This window comes from Passer montanus, unplaced genomic scaffold (assembly GCF_014805655.1).
Source record: "Passer montanus isolate IOZ18808 unplaced genomic scaffold, ASM1480565v1 scaffold10, whole genome shotgun sequence".
Classification (NCBI taxonomy): Eukaryota; Metazoa; Chordata; class Aves; order Passeriformes; family Passeridae; genus Passer; species Passer montanus.
In genome coordinates, this window is record NW_024356505.1 from 6,749,968 (window position 1) to 6,764,202 (window position 14,235).

The window sequence follows — 14,235 nt, forward strand, 5'->3', positions numbered from 1 at the left end:
AAAATCGATGTCATGGTTCCTGTCAGGGGTCAGAATGACCTTTTCTCTCTGCTGTCACCTTTGGAGCTCAGATCTTTAGTGTTGGTTCTCAGAAGAAGCATCCTGCTGGGGGGTAAAATAAATGGTCCTGGAGTGAACTGCAGCACTACTGAGGAATGGACTTCTGGAAACCTGTAAACTGGAGAGTCATGAAAATTTTCTGCTGCAGGCTTTGTACTGATTTTTAGGTGCAATGAGCCATCATGTAACTGTTTGAAGGTGACTGATTCAAGTGTGGGATTTGGACCAGGCTCCATTGACACTGAACCTAATGAAGTGTACAAAGCTGCTTGTCAGAGAAAAGAGGAACCCAGCCTTCCGGAAAGGGGACAGAGAAAGTGTTGGGGGATGGGATTAATTGATGAAATGCTTATTATGAGAGTAACGGGTAGTTAGATTAATGCTATCCTAAGTACAAAAACACAACCGAAGAAGAAGTCCATGGCAATTCCTTAAGGAGAAATTTTGCCACTTTTTCTACCTTCCTTGAGTTACAGTTTAACTATACAACCTTGTATTCACTGTAGAACTAATTCAGAGGAAGAAAGTGATTGGGTTCAGAATTCTGACTGGACTTCTAGGTAGATTCAGCCATGGGCCTCTCGGTTTTATTCCAAAATGAAGGTCTGTGGTCTGGAAAGAATTATTCTGGATTTACTTATAACTCCTTTCTGTCTAAGCAAACCTTCACTGCTGTCAGATACTTTTTGCATCTGGAGTATTTGTATGCAGATAATCAATAATTCAAACTATTTTATAATTTATTATTATAATTAATTAATTAGAACCAAATCCTATTGTTTCATGCAGTGGCAATGAAACTGGCTTAATGGTTGTGAAATTGGACTGTTTCTGGTCTTAATCAACTGGACAATGGAAAAGTTGAGACAGAAAGCAAGTAAGCATGAGGTTTTGCTATTATCTCCAGACAGCATACTATGATATAAGAAGACAGTGAGGAAAATATATTTATTGCTACTTACTGCTTACCACAAAATCTTACCAGCTGTGCCTTGGGCATGTCAGAGCTGGATTTCAGAATTTTCCATGTTTTCAGCATTGGTTTTTGCTCTCCTCTTGCCTGGAGACCTGTTCCTTTCCTCCTGCTCCTCTGTTCTTTCTTCAGGAGCCAGGGGCATGGGGAAACTGGTGATTTTCTGCCCTGCTGCTGCTACAGTGAGTGAGACTGAGCTTCCCTTTTGTGACAGGCTGACAAAATCCAAGCGATATTGGTTGTCATAGGTAACTGCAATGAAAGCTTGTTTTCGAGAGGTTTTTTTTTGGTTTTTTTTTTTTTTTTGCTTAGCTAAGGCATGCTGGAAGGCTTTCTTTGGATAGGAATAAAAAAAAGCAAACAACTTCTTCAGAGGTAACTTAGTAATTGCAAGGGACTGCACCTGATGCCACTCCATTGCCGCCACCACTATCCTTAGAATTTTTTGCTGCTGGGACTTGTTGCTCAACATCTCTATCCAAAGATAAGTGCCCTAATCAAAAACATGACAAGTTTTAAATAGTAATAGTAAATATTTTCTTTAATTACAATTTTTATTCTGGTACTTATTTCTTGCTATTATGGTATTTGTCAATGACCAACATCAGCTGACAATATAAAAGTCATGGTCTAACTTTGTGGATTTCCATCCTGACTGAAGAAATTTCAATTTAACCTTTCAGGCTGAATTGTCCTTCATTAGGCTGGAGTCTCATATTAACTTACAGACCCTTTCCTCCATTCAATTTTCTTTAATTAAACTTGTTTCTATTATATGAACAAGAATAGATTTTGATTTATGGAAAGCTTTGTGCAATGAGGAGTTAATGTTCCCATTGTCCTTTCCTACCACTTGCAATCCCAGTGTGAATCAGTGGTTAGGAAGTGGAGATGATAACCTGAATGCATTATGCTGGTAGTTTTGTGGGAGTAGTCAGGTACAGCTTAAAGTTGCTTTGAAATTATTCAAGATAGACCTTAAAACTTACAGAGTTATTGTAATGCATTTAATTAGTATTTAAAACAAGATCTACATTTGCATGCTTCCTTTTGGTATGTAAGTGTGCACACCATCTGATAAGCTAGAATTGTGGAAGGTCATCTAGAGGAAGAATAGAATAAAATTTTCCCTGTCTGTGAAAACATCTGCAGATCTAAAATAAAAAATGGGAGGAGGGGGGAAGAGAGTGGAACGAACTAGAAATTCTAACAGGGACATGGGTTGCTTACAGATAAGTATGAAGCAGAGCTGGGGAAGTGGATAACTGCAGCTCATGATCATTGACTTAGGATAGATTAATTTGGGGATGCCAATATCTACTCTTAACTGGCAGTGAAAATATAAGATGTCAGTGTGCACTTCTTTCAGTCCTTGTGACCCTGCTGAAGCTCATTTTTTAAGTCAGAGATGGTTGTGATGGGGGTGGGGAATAAGTTTCAAACCAATTAATTTTGTGACTGAGTATTGTAGGAGCAACTTGGCTCTCAGAGAGGCTGCCAGCTCACCCTGGGTGATTTCAGTGGTGAATTTTCTGACCCTGGTGTTCATGCTGCCTGTGCCAGTGCAGCCAGGGAATGATGGTGCTGTAGAAAATGGGCCACAATTTGAGGCATCCTATCCGTGCTTGGTTGGACCAGGTAGTACAAAAAAACCCTTATTTTAAGACCCCTTTTCCTTATTTTTATTGCTTGGGACCTCTGAAGACTATTATTTGAAGCAGTGATTCTCCATGAAGCCTTGCTTGGCCATAATACCACCCAAAACTGGAATGGATATGAGATGCTCTCACATTATTTCCAAATACAGCACTACCAGCAGTCTGACACAGGAATTTCTGTGGGCAACCTTGTGTAAACCGGTAATATGAATCCAAAACCTGTTATATTTTCTGGAGTCCAGAAAAATGCCAGGAAAAGAAATCCTGTTCACTGAAGGCCCAGCAGTGAGCTGTGCTGATCATTTGCTGTTCCCCTGAGCTTGAGGGTCAGCATCTCTCAGAAACAGAGGCTGAGCTGCCACCCTCATTGGTGTTTTGCTCAGTTTATTTTTCATTCTTGTAATTAGGACCTTCTGATCCCTTTGAGAATGCATAATTGAAAGCGTGTTAGCAGAGTATTTGTGATGGACGTGTATTTTGGCCAGCTTCCTAGATTCCTTTTTTCTTCTCATACCAGGAAGAGATTAAATACAGCCATATACTCCCACTGCATAGCGCCCTTATTTTCTGATTTTTGTGAAGATCAGAGATCAATACATACCCAGTGTAAACCTCTAAATACATTTAATGTTAGTAAACTGATAATATTTGTTTGAATAATTTGAATCAAGTAAATATGAATACATCTATTAAAGTCTTTTACGTAGGTTTATATTGACCACTCAGTTTTTGTTTCTCTATAACTAGATTGCATGGATTAGTTTCCTCTAAATTTGACCAAGCTAAGTGCTAGAGTATACTATGGGCTTGAACTTTGCTTTCTGTAAATACCTTGTAAAACATTTAGGAATAGTAGCATTGTGGTGACATTAAAAACCAAAAATGTAGATCAGCCAATTTCATACAGACAGCTCTGTTTATCTAATAAAAATTCATGAATAGTCATAAATTGCCTGTACCCTTGCTTTCATGGGGAAATAACAATAGTGTTTGCATGTTTATCTCTGCAACAGCATCTGCAACATGTTTGTCATTAATATAAGAAAACAAGAAGAGAAGCAAAGCTGACGTGCATTTGCAAAGATGATGTTTTTATATTCATGTCCTAATGCTGTTATTGACATTGGGTATCAATTGTCGGAACCCAGGACATCTCTCTGGATGCCCTGGATGTCTCAAAGCCCTATAGCAGAAGCTCTGTCACAGAGACAATTTTAAATGTAAAGAGGTCATCTTTCTTTAATTAACTTCATTTTGCATCCTGGAAAATACAGTAGGATATAATAGACCATGTGGACCCTGCTTAAGGAGACAGAAGATGTGGCAGAAGTCCCTTTAACAATATCTATTTTATTATAAATCTAATGGCATTTAAAACTGAAGACAAGCCTCCTCAAGAAAAACATCTCTGGGACTGTAGATTATGTAGATGACCACCACCATGAGCTCCCAACTGGCTCTTTGTGGGCAGCCCCCATGGTGTGGTATGGCAGTGTGGTGTGCCCCAAGCCCTCCTCCTGCACCCTGGCTCTTGCCTCTGCTGCTTCCCTGTCTCTCAAGGAATTCTGCTGCCATTGCACCTCCCCTGCAGGCTTTGCTCGATCTGCTGGACTGAGTCTGAAAGGGCCAGTTATGGCTGAGATGTGGGCAAGCATCCCTTATCCTCTCAGACCTCCCTGTGGTTTCAGGAGAAGGCTGGGAGAACAACGGAGCTGACCCTGCCCAGATTGCACATGAGACTGTCAGCACTGGTGGGGCAGCGTGTCCTGCAAGGCTGCCTCGGGTAGGTGTCCTTCAGGGGACAGCTTCAGTGAGAACAGCCTTGCTCACCAACACCACATAAATCATGATGGACTGTAAAGGCTTTTTTTGGGGAGGCAAGCCAGTGCATGGTGAGCTGGACCTTCAGGAAAAGTGGGCTGCTGCTTCAGATACACTATCCAGCCTTCTCTGTCAGTCTGCTAATAATTATGCTTAAATATATATAGGATACTTATAATAATGGCCAAATTAATGTTTTGCTTGATAGTGCATAAGTAAAGCACATATAATTTAGCAGGGTAATTTATGTACACTTGCGGGATTATAGCATGGGGTTTACTCTGCAGATGTCAGGAAATTCACTGTATTTGAACACAGTGGATTGGTGATGTTTTGTGAAGCTGTGATGCCTAGACATACTGACAGCCATGCTGAGGGCATGGCTGCTTGCTCAGCAGACATCTTGTATGGAGCAGACAGCCTTGTGGGTTGGATCTTCCTCTTGAGCACAAGAGACCAGAGCATTGGGGAAGGCCTCTGTGAAATTTCTATATCTCTTTTGTTTCCAGATGTATCCTAAAAGGGGATTGGTATGTCTATAGGGACTATGGTATAGTGATGTTCTTTCTTAGCCTTCATGTGTCAGTACCTCCCCCAATTATCCCCTTTTATTGTATACACAAAAGTGTCAACCTTAAAGTATTCATCTTGAGAATGTACAAAGATAGCTGTAATTTGTCAACAGTTTTAAAATCTCCAAGCAACTGTCTCCCTTTCCATCACATTCTCTGTAGTTGTTGTTCTGCAGGATGACTTGAAGTTTTGCATACAGGGGTGTGTGAATGAAATTCTTACAGTTAGTTATCTTGGCTTACTTTCTGCATGGAGAAGGAATTAATTTCTAATTGTAAAATGAAGTGTCTGTATAAGATGAAAAAAAAAAGAACTGTTTCATTTGTTTATTGTGCCAGGCTATCCCCACTCAGTTATCACTCATGTGCATTTAAGTTTACATTGGTGTGGCTGGTGGCTCTATGACACTATAAGTCTTACACTGTTTGATTCCTAAGAAGTCAGTTCAATAACCACAATGAGGATGGATTTTTTTGTTTGTGTTACAAACCTGTCAAGTAAAGGGATATTTTTCTAAGCAATTGCTCTCCAGGAGAAGCAGAAAGGTGGAAAAACGGCATTTGGTCTGACCTTGTGCTATTGAGCCAGGACAATATACTGCAGAAGAAAAGCTGTCAGCAGCCTATTGTGGCAAATCCTTGCTGCTCCTCAGGGCCTCACACCAATGAAAATCTGTGCCAAACAGATAACTTGCTTTCTAATCTTCCTGTTCGGCTTGTTTGTATCTGTGGCCAACTATAAAATATACTATGCCTCAAAAGACTCAGAGTGGATGTGCTTAAACCTGTCCATGAACCCTTCCTCCATAACCTGAGCCAGACTGCAGCTAAGATAAAACTGTCTGTATGTCTGTTCTTGGTGACAGCGGCACATTTCCCTTCCTGCTACATTGCACCTGGCTGAAGATCATCTTGAGTTATTCTGGAAGGACCCTGATATGTGGTTCCAGAAGAATTTGGCTCTTTAGTGCTTGTTTACTCTGCTTGTATCTTCTGCTGCTGTGAAATACCAAACTGGTAAGGGCAGCTGGATTAACTACTTGCTCCTCTGTGCCAATCTTGGGCAGCAATTGTTGTTAGAAATGTGAACTTCTATTACTCTGGTAGATGCTTCTGCTATGTAGCCCAGAGGAGAATTTTCCCCGTTATTTCCTCTCCCGTCTTCCTTGTCCCCAGGCTTTTATAAGCAAATACTGTGAGAGCTTAACTCCAGCCCTTCATCCTTCAATAGCAATGAGCTTGCTGTCTGATCAGGTGATAGGGGATTTTTTTTCCCTCCAAACTGAAGACTTTGGAAAATTAAACTGCAATACTTCATGCTGAAGTTTTTCATGTGTTTGAGTGCTCTTTGGATAGATGGTTATGTTTACACTGTTTTATTCCTCATTCTGTGTGTAGTTCATTATGTAGGCAGTCATTTGGTAGACAAAAAATAAATTCTAGGAAGGCAATGTACTATTAGAGTTCATACTAGAGCTTCTGATGTTGTTCTATTTAAAACCTGATGGCTATGCTTTTCCACATAATAATTTTTTGATGACTTAACCCAATGCAGTTCAAAGCAACTAGGACTGGTGCAAATGGCTTTTCTTTACCACATTCCCTCACACACTGTTTCCAAAATATACTAAAGATAATGCTACTTTTCACTTCCTCTACCTAAAGTTAGATGTGTTTGTGCTGTGCTGAATCAAGGATTTTAAGGCTCTCAACTTGATATACATGAAGCAGCACTTCCAGTACATAAAATTTTGAAAGAGTACTTAGTACTTACCAGGAAAGATTGATTGGTTCATTGGAAATGAAGTGAAGAATTTGACAAAGTTACTTGGCATGAAGAAGAGAAGCTATATAAGCATATGTATGTGGAGTTTTTTTCCAAATAAATCTCCCTCCCAAACTGAAATCAACCTGCTGTAGTTTCTTCCCTGGGCTACGTGACCGGTCTCCACACAAAAGCCACAACAAAATGAGGTTTTTGGCCCCTGTGGCTCTATTAGTCTCAGTTCTGTTGGAAAATTAGGCACATGGCTGATCACTAATTCTTTTCCTAATGCTGTTATTTGTTTTCCCTGCTCCTCTCCCATCCTTTTTTTCTTATTAAGAAAAGGTACATTTTATAAAGTGAGTGTTTCTGTGTATTATCTCTCAAGGAAAAGCCCATCTGTTTAACAAGCTTCATCAGATACATTGTTCAGTACTCCTTACTACTCGAGCAAAGATGATTAGTTGGCATGTACATGAGATAAAATATCAAAGTGTTTAGGACATGAGCTATAGAAGAAACAGAGAGAAAAATGTAGCATGAGGGGTTAATTTTTTTTCTTAATCTCAACATTAATGAGCATTTAATGTGAGTGTATTATCTCTAAAGACTAGGAACATAATGAGATAGTAAATTGGTGTGTCAAGAATTTTCTGAAGCAGAGAAATCTTTGTAACCAACTTGACTTCAGGCAAAATAGCCAAATTGCTGCCTTTTGACAGTGTATTATAATATATCAGGCAGTGATGTAAAACATCTTAGGCCCTGGGAAATGTCTGTACAGGATAGGTGCAAATGCACTCTTGAACTTGGGAACAGGGAAAGAGTTGAGGGCCATTTAGTGTTGTGCAGGTCGTGTGCCTGGACCAAACTTAGTGTTTCCAAGTAAACACACAGCCTATTTCTGCCCCATCATTTACACTGTGGAGCTGAAAAAAAAAATCCTGATTGCACCTGCCCACAGGAGATTGTACCAGCTCACAGGCATAGAGCAGATAATGGAGGAAAATCCTGTGCGTAATTTTGTTGAAAGTTCTCCTCATAGCCAGCTTTTTAATCTTTCCTCACCTCCTCCAGGGAGGAACATATGTTTCTATTTCTGATAATAGCTGTAGTCCATAATAGCCCCTGTTATGAAGGTCTAGGCAGAATTATTAAAGTAAAAGGTCTCAAAAAGTCACTCTAGGTGGCTACCAAAAAGAAAAAAAAATTCAATCAGTCTTCAAGCATTCATGTAAAGCAGTGACAGTGATAGTGACACTAAATCAGCTGAAGCTGACTAAAGAGATTGAATTTTAATGGTTAGAATAAAGTGTCTCCCCCCCTTCTAAATTAGTTAGGGGAGCTACGCTTATGCTGGGTGGAACTGGTTGCTATGACTGGGGTTATCAACAGCTCTGGATGGGGAGATTATTTTCCAGGCAGGAGACAGACATACTTACAACATCACTCAGGCCAGACCTGGCTGCTGTGTTTGAGCCCAAATGGAGCCCTGGGTAGTGGGCAGGGCATGTGCAGGTGGTAGCCTCAGCTGAGGCCTCTCAGAGCAATCACAGCCTACAGACATCCTCAGGTGCTTGGATTTAAATTGCATTTAGTGGCAGGGAGGTTTGTATCATGGAAAGATTCTGGTTAGACTGTTCTTTGCTCCTGTGCATGCTGCAGACGTGGGGAAATGTAGGGAGTAGCTATAGTTCCCTGTGGATTTGTTCCAGTTCTCTTCAAAAGCAGAATGTGGTGGAGCCAGGCACTTGAGTTCCTCAGGTAATAGTAACAACCTTGTTTGTGTTTTAAGTGTAGCACTGCCTGGTGAAAACCTGTCCTGCTATGTGTCTGTGGGGACAGTGGGGAGTCAAGCTTGAGAGTGACCTTGTGAAAGAGCTTTGCTCTGATAATTCCTTACCTGGCACAGAAACTCAGCTGGAATACACATGAGGGAAGTTGTGCTTGACTGTACAAGTAGGAGCTTTCAAAACTCATCCAGAACTTTCACCTTGCTGAGTAGTTCCAATAAGGACACTGAAGCAGAGCACATAAATTTCAGTGAACGTGATGTAGTCAAGCTGAAAAAGTAATTTTTCTTTAAGTCAATAGTGTAATATCCAGGATTTAGCACGTGCAGATACAGTATTAAAGTTCAGCAAAAGTAGTTTCAGTGACCTTGAAAATGGGCCTTTCTATGGTAAAGATATAAGCAGCGCTGTCTGAAATGACCTGCAGAGTCAGCAAATGTGTGGAAGCTGTTGGATACAGCTTTTAGCTCTATAATGTACTTAGAAGTCTAATCAATAAGCCTGACTCTGGGAAATACAATCTTTTTCTCCTCCCTTTGCAATAATTATGATTTATATTCCCTTTCAAATCAGTTGAAAAATACCTTTCCTATTGTCCAAAACTCTGAATTACTAGGTACAAGGCAACTATTTTCTTGTTGAGCAACTGTTGAAAACTTTCAGATAAATATTTTCAGTGTAGGTACATCTGTGCTAAACCCTTCCTCCTCCCCTGCCCCCCACTTCCAAGTATTTCCTCAGGGCTTGATTTAAGAACGTTCTAAGGAAAAAAAGAAAAATAAATCCCAACACATGATGAGGTCTTGTTCAAAATCAGATGTTTGCAAACAAAGACTGAGGATAAAATACACATCAGAGGCGAACTTTAATGCTGATATAGATGAAAACAGCCATGGGGAAACTCGGGTTTGCATGAGGTCTCTTAAAGGCAATGAGAGCCTCTTGGCAATTGTTTGCAGCTAGTCCATTGGAGGTTAATGTGTTTCATGTTTGCTCCTCATGATGCTTTAACAGGCCAGCTCAGGTGCTACACAGCTTTGTAGGGATTCCTAGCCAGGAGTTGCACACAATCGCAGCATTATGAGTGACTTGGAAAGCTTTTAAACTTTTCCAAAGCTTTCTACTAATGATTGCAATTGCATTGTGTTCCTGTGGGCAAATAGGCTGTTGCAGGAGTTGCAGGCTGATTACTACCATTCCCGCTGCGTTAATTGCTGAAAAGCCTCCTGAGGTTTTAATGGGAATCCTTGCAGAGTAAAGTGCTAGCTAGGTGAAGAAGGGAGGCAGCCCTCTGGTAAGATCCATCGTTTTCAGCACAGGATAGAGAAATGTAGGGATAACTCACATTCTCCTCATTTTGCAAAAGGAGAACTCATGAGAGGAGGAAGAGGAGAAACAACTCACACAGGGCTTGGGGATTTGGCAGACCCTGGGTGCTGCTGCAGTTGTTCATGCAGTTGTCATGTATGTCTGGCCCAATGTCAGTGAGTGTCAGTTATTAATATTTTATCTCAAGAAAGTTTCTGATCATGACAATGTAATATTTCCTCTGTTTTGAGATTACTCAGCCATTTTAACCTTAAAAAAAGAAGGCAACAAACAGATCTACTTGGGAGAAAATCATCAATGTGGGAAATCTTAACACCAGTCTCAGCTTTTCATAGGTCTTCCTTTTGTTTTTCTTTGAAAGGTCTTCTAAATGCTGAAGGTATTTGGTGTCTATATCTGTCAGTTCTGCTGCGTCTTTGGTTTTTTTTTCCCTGAATTTACTTTTCTGGTGAGCTTTTATTAATATGTAAATTCATGTGTATACAGATCATCAGTGTCTGGCTTCTCAAAGTGATAAAATTGGCCTTTTTTTGTACCTATTTTAAACTTAGTTCTTGAATGTTTTATCTTCTTTCATTTTAAACAAAGGAAATTATTCATATCATACCATTTTTTTTTTCCTTAGTAGACCATAAGGGATTTTCTGTTTATTAATACAAACATCTGGAAAACACTTTGGAAGTTCTTTATGTTAATTTCCTTAACAAGGTTCATATTTTAAGAACAAGTTATGCATTGTGAAACAATTTCTGAGTGAGTTTACCCACAGCACTCTTATCTTCTGAGTGCTCATTGCTAATCTCTTGGTGGTAACTGGAAAACAATCATCTTGGAAATGTCAAAGTCTTGATACAGATTCCTAAACTTTCTGGAACAAATTCTGCACTCTGTTTTAAGTATGTCTGGAGTCATTGGATTTGTGCTGGTGTAGCAACCAGATATGACTGTCTCTGAGGGCCAGCTGGAACTTGTGTGCAGCCTGATTTATTAGAGGTCACATTAGTAGCAGACTTCATTATGGATCAAACAGTAAGATATTTCTAAACTATTTTGCACATGATTTTGTTATGTGCAGCATGAATTCTCCCAGAGAGTGTGGACCTGGAGATTAAACTACAAAGTTCCAGCGTTATCATTGGAAAGATTTACTTTGGCTCAGCAGCCTTACTTCAGAGCAGTGATACAAAACACTGCATGTGTATGTCTGAAGCTCAGGGCTGGCTGTCTGCAACTTATATAAGTCCTGTTCACAAGCTGTTTGAAAACTTTTCAAATTCAAAGTTTTTTGCTTTGATTTTTCTGTGACTGCTGTCAGCTTGTTTTAATTGGTAATTTTCCTTGGAGAGGAGGACTGTGTCTTTTCATGTCTAGGTCAGGGCTCTGAGAGCAGTGACTCTCAACTGTACCCTGCTCTTTCTTCTCAAGAGTCATGCCATTTTAGGGAGCCAGGATAATGGATGCTTTCCTTCAGGATCTAAGGGGGATGGAGTGATGCAGTGACTCGTGGTTCTATTTGTCTTTTGGATTTATCTCTTCATAAAAAATGGGTTTCTATTAAGTTCTATGGCATTTATTGAATGGTCATTTTTGCATGTGGATGTGTGGGTGTCTGGAAAGACTTACTGGTGTGTCACTACTTGGATACTGAAGATGGGATCTTGAGAGCCTGCCAGATGTGCTGCTGGAGTCTGCAGGTGTTTCATTCCGTGGATAGGAGAAACATAATACACAACTCTATGCAAATGCTGTTAGTATTGTCAGAAAAACCTAGCACCTACAGCAGCCTTTAAAAGGCTGTGTTCTGCAGGATTTTTTTTTTTTGTTGTTTTGGGTACAAGCTATGAATATTCATGGATGAACCCCAGACTTAGTAATGAGATGCAGAGCTTTTCAGTATGAGAACATTGCTTTAGAGATTTGGTTATGAAGCTAGTTATTACCTAGTGTAAGCTTTGTTGCTGTGAAGGGACCTTCCTCAACACAGGTTTTATAATAAGCTCCTTCTTTGGTCCTATATGGCTTTGTGTTCAAGCTACAGTTATTCATATTTGAAAATGATGATGTGTTCAGTAGGAAATAAATCTGTCTCTGGAGATAGCTGTCCTCATCATCTCATATTAGAGGGATCATGACTACTGGGGTCTGGAAGACAAAAGAGGAAATGAACTTTTAATGTGAATGCTGTTAAATTTTACAGGGGAACTTTGGCAAGTTATTTTTAAAAAGAAAGCCAATCTCCTTTTGGGCTTTGTTTCTTGTATATGGTGAAATATGACTGCTGAGTGGTGACCAAGTCTCATTTTACTGTGGTTTGACAAGACTGAAATCCAAGAAAAGAAAGGTAGTTATTTTTAAATCAGTATTTAAAACAAATCTGATGCACGTAGATTTCACTTTAAAAATAACTTGGATTTCTTCATTAAATCGAAGGAATCTTAGATTCCTTCTTTGCTGTATTCTTACACACTACTTTTCTATCAACAGCTCTCAGTAATTTATAATGGAGGCAAATGTCATAATTCCTTTTTGCAAATGAGGATCCCAAGGTGTGGGGAAGAAAAAGTGTTTTCCTTGATGCCAATAAGAAGAACAGTATCTAGTGTGATTGCAGGCTCTAAATCTGTCACATCCATGTGAAATGCTCTGCTAGGATTTTGTGCTGTAAGTGTAAAAATGAGATCTTAAAATCAGGTGTGTTCCATCTATTGTGAGGAAAAAAAATAGAACTAATTCTCTTAGTGCTAAAATGTACCTCTTATCTGCCCCTGAAACCTGTATTTGTTTTTAATAGACATTATTTCACTTGTATTTAACAGTATAAAGTGCTATAACTGTGAGTACCCACCTCACAGAACATAAACATTCACTTAGTTTGATTGGCATTAAACATCTTGATTTGTGCAAAACAGGTTTATCACCAGCTTAGGACTAAAAGTCTGCAAGTGAACTCCTTGTTTGAAAGTGATTGAGGAAGGTATTGCATAATAGGTAGACAAAGTATTTTTTATGGCTGTAGAATGTGTCCTATCTTATCAGATCAACAGAATCATTTCAAAAAATCTAGCCCAAGTTTTTTAACTCTGGACAATCTTTACTGGCTTAATGGTAGTTGGCAATGTTTTTCTGACACTTGTGAATTCCAGGGTCTTACATTTTTAATGAAGAGGAAGTCCTGAAAGTTACAGGACTGTATTTTTCAAGCAGAGAGGAATTTTGCAGCTAAATATTTAAGTTTTTTGCACAGGAATTTTAGTGAAGTAAGCTGAGATAAATTAACTTTGTCAATAAAAATACGCTTTGGACCTATAAATACTTACTGGTAGATATGCTTTGTATAGGTAAATAATATTGATGATTGCTTCAGAGATCCTTGCAAGCTCTTTTACAGAACTAAATTTAAAATAGCCGTGGAGGAACCTAGGGGTTGGTTTAGTTTTAGATCTGAGACTTACTTCTATGTATTCCCTAACCGAGAAATTCAAGGGTGTTGCTGTCTACTGAGCCAGGAAAACACCTTTGTTCCAAAGCTAGAATGGACATGACAGCCTGAGCTCTACCCAAGATGCAAGTATAGCTCTTGACGTGTTACTCCCATTGTATCTGGTAGGCCAGTATGATAGGCTGATGTGAAGGCTGGTGTAGATCAGAAGAAATAGGAATGCTCATATTCTTTGGATCATGCCAGTAGTACACAGTGTTATAAGGCGAGGAAATATTAAAGGCTGGTCTCATTTGATGTTTGACTACTGAATCAGCTTTAGTAGTCAAACTAGTGTTGTGTCCGTTTGGTGTTGGGTAGATTCTTTAACAAGCAAACCCTGTGCAGTACAGGGTGTGAGAGCTAGATGTGAAAGGCTGGAGGTGCACTCTTAAATAGATCTGCTTGCTTTTGGAGCAGCAGACTGGGAAACATCAACAGAAAAAAAGTGCATAACTAACGATTTATTTCCTTGACCATGTGGGTTGTAATATATCTCTCTTTGATCCACCTTTGAGACACTGAGGCATTTGGGAGTCCTCCTTTGTATGACTATTCATTTGCAGTGAATAAGTGCTTAAGTCCTTTGTGCTTTATTGCAAATATGGATATTAGGTCATGAAAAATAGTGGCCTGCTTATAATTAATTTACTGCCATTTATCAGAGACTTGAAACTTTTATGGCACAGAACAGTAGTTGGCCACAACACTACTGAAACTTATGTGAACAGAGGATCTGGCACAGTGCCCCCAGCTGCCTGTGAATAAAAAATTAGATTAATGTTG

The 14,235-nt window shown here is 39.5% G+C and overlaps 1 long non-coding RNA gene across 3 annotated transcripts in view; it reads left to right on the forward strand.

The window, feature by feature from the left end:
* Window positions 1-8,483: 8,483 nt before the first annotated feature.
* The window catches only part of LOC120502713, a 55,092-nt gene continuing 49,340 nt past the window's right edge, over window positions 8,484-14,235 (forward strand). For all 3 annotated transcript variants that reach the window (XR_005627579.1, XR_005627580.1, XR_005627581.1), the window contains exon 1: window positions 8,484-8,613. This is a non-coding gene — a long non-coding RNA (uncharacterized LOC120502713). The remainder of the gene's footprint in view (window positions 8,614-14,235) is intronic.